Consider the following 4,131-nt stretch of genomic DNA (forward strand, 5'->3'; position numbering starts at 1 on the left):
TATGTGGACATAGAGATTAAGGCATTGTTGCAAACTATGCTACGAATCATATCACCGACGACAAAGAAAGACATTCCTTTGTTGCCGGACGTGGAGAGCTCTGTTTTCTAAAGAAACCATCAAGGCATGGCTGATCTAAAAAAGGGAATTACATAGTCATAGGGAAGTAGGCATGAGAAGATTGATCTCTGAGTAGATGCATCAATTATCCACGTCATACTATGACAAATCAAAGCTTGTTTGGGAGGGCCATAACGAGCGTTTGGGATCAGTGAAAAGATTTGTTGAAAAGATAAGCAGTATGGACATAGCTTTGAACAATGTAACGCAAAGCTTTTAAGGTCATAGATGGCTTCTTGGTCCAGGTATTTGTAAAGTCCCAACCGAGTTTGGAGGACATGACAATGGAGCTACAATGGCTTCAAGCTCACGTGCACGATATTTTAATCAAAGTAGCAATTTGATCATCTCTTTTTATTAAGGTATTTAGGGTTTTTTAAAAAACAAGTGTTTTCCATGTCCAAACGGAAATCGTAACACAAATAAGGAAAGCTTTAGATGTCTCAAGTGGTGGAAGTCTTGAGCTAGTGATTGGGAAGACTAGACAAGGATATGGTTCAGACTGTGCTTAGGTGTCCTACTAGGGGTAGAGCCTTGTAGACCACTAAAGCAAGGGAAGAATAAGATATGGTTCGGACTGCACTTAGGTGTCCTACTAGGGGTCTCCTAGGGGTAGAGTCTTGTAGACCACTAAAGCAAGGGAAGAATAAGATATTGCAAAATCGGCAGGCTGAGTGAGCATGTGAATGTAAATACTCTAGGCATGGCCTTTAACGTTGGTATGTATAACTATTCATGTAAAGCAAGTGGAGTACATGAATAGCAGCTAGGTGAGGATGCATCAAGGCTCATCGTGTGCCATGTGCTTCTCTTTTGGCCACAAGTCTATCTTGAACTAGCCATTTCCATGATCTAGAGCCATCGACTAATTTGGTTGGCATGCTTGCGTTGACATGCCCCTTTAAATAATTTAAATGATTGGCATAAAGTCTGCCTTAAACTAGTGATTTAGACGATTGGTAGGAGTTGATGTACCATGTGCTTTTCTATTGGCCATAAGTTTGTCTTAAACTAGTCATTTCCATGATCTATAGGGAGTATCGAGCCATTGAATAAATTGGTTGGCATGTTTGCCTTGGAAAGTTGAACCTAGCTATGTGACCAAAGTTTTTGAAGTGAACAGATATTCTACTATGCCTTTGGAATGTGGTGCGCAAGGTTTGAGCTCACACACCCCCATAACTCAACCCACACCCCAACCACTACGCCACAACCCCATTGGCACAATAAAAGACTCAACTCATCCAAAAATCCTCAAAGAATCACATCTTCCTTCTTCTAGTGCTCTTGTCATAAGCTAAAGAATAACATCTTCCTTCTTCTAATGCTCTTGTTATCCCAGCTTATGACAATGGAGGAGTATGCCTACTATAAGGCCTCTAAAGCTTAGTCACAACTAAGCTACGACGCATCGCTACGATTCGTAACCTATGAAATCTTCGATTTGACGGTGACGCTTCCAAAGAAGAAGCAAGTCTTCTATCTAGCACGTGATGGCCAAATAAATGGCTAGAGATCGAAGCGAAGTAACCTATGAAATCTTCGATTTGACGGTGACGCTTCCAAAGAAGAAGCAAGTCTTCTATCTAGCACGTGATGGCCAAATAAATGGCTAGAGATCGAAGCGAAGTAACCTATGAAATCTTCGATTTGACGGTGACGCTTCCAAAGAAGAAGCAAGTCTTCTATCTAGCACGTGATGGCCAAATAAATGGCTAGAGATCGAAGCGAAGTAACCTATGAAATCTTCGATTTGACGGTGACGCTTCCAAAGAAGAAGCAAGTCTTCTATCTAGCACGTGATGGCCAAATAAATGGCTAGAGATCGAAGCGAAGCGAAGTTCTGTTTCTGTGCTAACATAACAACGCATTCATGCTGTTCTCATTGAAATTCCATCCAAGCGCACCCCACGTACGCAGAGACATAGAACAAGCTCATTACCGGCACGGCCGCTCTACCAAAACGGACCTCCTTAGGAACTGCGTAAACAGCAGCGGAGCGCTATTGGAGATGACGGGCATCGATCCCGCTACCTATCGCATGCAAAGCGATCGCTCTACCATTTGAGCTACATCCCCAGATGTTTAAACTCGGTAATGAGGATCCCCATCATGGGCCACTCATGCAAGCCTGACAGTGACTCCATCTGTGCCGTGACCAAGGCCTTCGGAAGGTCTCACAAAAGATATCGCCTTCAACACGCACGATAACATTCGTTTTGTCGCGTGGGTCATGTTGCTTTTCGCGCAATTTCTTAAATGGGCTATAAACGATGGCTGAAGATAAACATCAGTATGGGCCCCAGATTTTCGCGGACGTGTCGGTTCTCTCCCGGTGACTTGCCGGTAGCTTAAATTTTTATATTTATTTGAATAATAAATTTGGATGATGCAAACTTGTCATCGTCTTCTCACGCGGGCGCATGGTTCTGAGGGTCTGCCTCTGACAGACAAGGTACAATGTTCGAAACCCAGGTAGTTAGTTGAGGAGAGACCAAACCTCATTTTAGAGGCCTTTTTAATCTGTGGGACCCATAATTACCTGGTACGGGCTGAACCCGTCAAAATCTATGGGGCCCGTGCTGAGATATATCCACAGCCATAAACGATGATATGCATGGGATAATTCAGGTATTCATTCCATGCCTCGTGCCGTTTCTTACCACCACTTTCCAGCAAGCCTATATGGGCACACCATTTTGAAGACCGGGCTTGGCATCAAAGGAAAGGAAAGGCTTCAAGGCTCGTTCTTCTTACCCTCGTTTCCTTGGTGGGACGCTTTCATTTTGCTATCGAGGCTGAAAGACTTTTCTATAATGGAGTGTCTTTGAACTATCTCTATCTAGTAGGGCCACTTCTTCCTATAAATAGAGCCTCGTCTAGTGACATGACCGCAAAGACGACCGACATACACATGTGAATTTCACATAGATTAGATAGCTTAATAAGCTATGCATCTCTATCCTATTAAACGATTTTCCTCCATCATATTTGCTTGGGAGCCAAGTCGGAAACTTTTGAGTTTCAAAATCATCCTCACATTGAGATTCAATTGCTCTATTCTAGGCCCGTGCCATTCTTACAAACAAAGTGCACTAAATTCTGGATTTGTTTTTCAAATCAATGGTGCTCTACCCAAGGCTTTGCATGAAAGAAGCCAAGGCTTGATGATAAAATATTCGAAGGCCGCAAACAACATAACAACTCTAAAGACCAACACGAACGACGCATACCAATCCAGATTATCACCACGGAGCCCAAACATAGAAGAAAACAAGGGGGTGTTGTAAGCGCACGTGCTTGTCTACATGCAGCGTTGCAGCGGGCAAGGAGTAGTCATAGGAGGGGAGGGGGTCATCTAGGAACTAAGAAAGGAGGGAAGCAAGAATGCGATGGATTGAATCCCGAACCTTAAAGTTGAAGGCTTAATGGGATTTTTAAAGCATCAAATGCATTGATGCATTGGGATCGGTAAAGTGTAATAAGATTTAGCATAAAGACTTTCTCAGCCCGGATCAAGGTCTTATTCCTACTACAGGTTAAATAGTATCGCATGTGTTAGACCCCTTGCAGCTTCGTCCATTACATTCTGGTGCATTATTAAACACTAGTTCAGCCATGCAAATATGAGATCTACTCCGTCTAAACATGTGCTTGCATATAGTATACCTATGGCCTGCACGGGTGTGTAGAGGGGGGTGTGTTTGATAATCACAGCTGCTTTGTGTACATTTGTTATCTTGACCCTTTCCATATGACGCCACACGTATTAGGATAGAGCCTTGATTTGGGTCTAGAAATCTCACATGTTCTCCTTGCTAAATTGGTCCCCTTGCATACTTTTTCTTATATGTTTAACGCCCTTAGATAGGGCATCTAGGGATAATTCCTCCTGCCACATGCAAACTCTCTTCTTCTTCTTCTTCTTCTCACCATTGGTGATGTTCAACCATTTCATATGCTTAGATTTGTCACCCCATCTCACGACCATGTCCTTCAAGGTTGCATACA

At 43.0% G+C, this 4,131-nt stretch overlaps 1 non-coding gene across 1 annotated transcript; it reads right to left on the reverse strand.

Annotated features, from left to right (window-relative positions):
• Nucleotides 1–2,126: 2,126 nt before the first annotated feature.
• Nucleotides 2,127–2,199, reverse strand: TRNAA-UGC (transfer RNA alanine (anticodon UGC)). The gene has a single exon. It is a non-coding gene; the product is annotated as a tRNA-Ala (tRNA).
• Between the last annotated feature and the right edge of the window lie 1,932 nt (nt 2,200–4,131).

The sequence above is a fragment of the Lygodium microphyllum genome, chromosome 26 (assembly GCF_053477565.2).
Source record: "Lygodium microphyllum isolate KBCC chromosome 26, Lygodium_microphyllum_v1.1.10, whole genome shotgun sequence".
Lineage (NCBI taxonomy): Eukaryota > Viridiplantae > Streptophyta > Polypodiopsida > Schizaeales > Lygodiaceae > Lygodium > Lygodium microphyllum.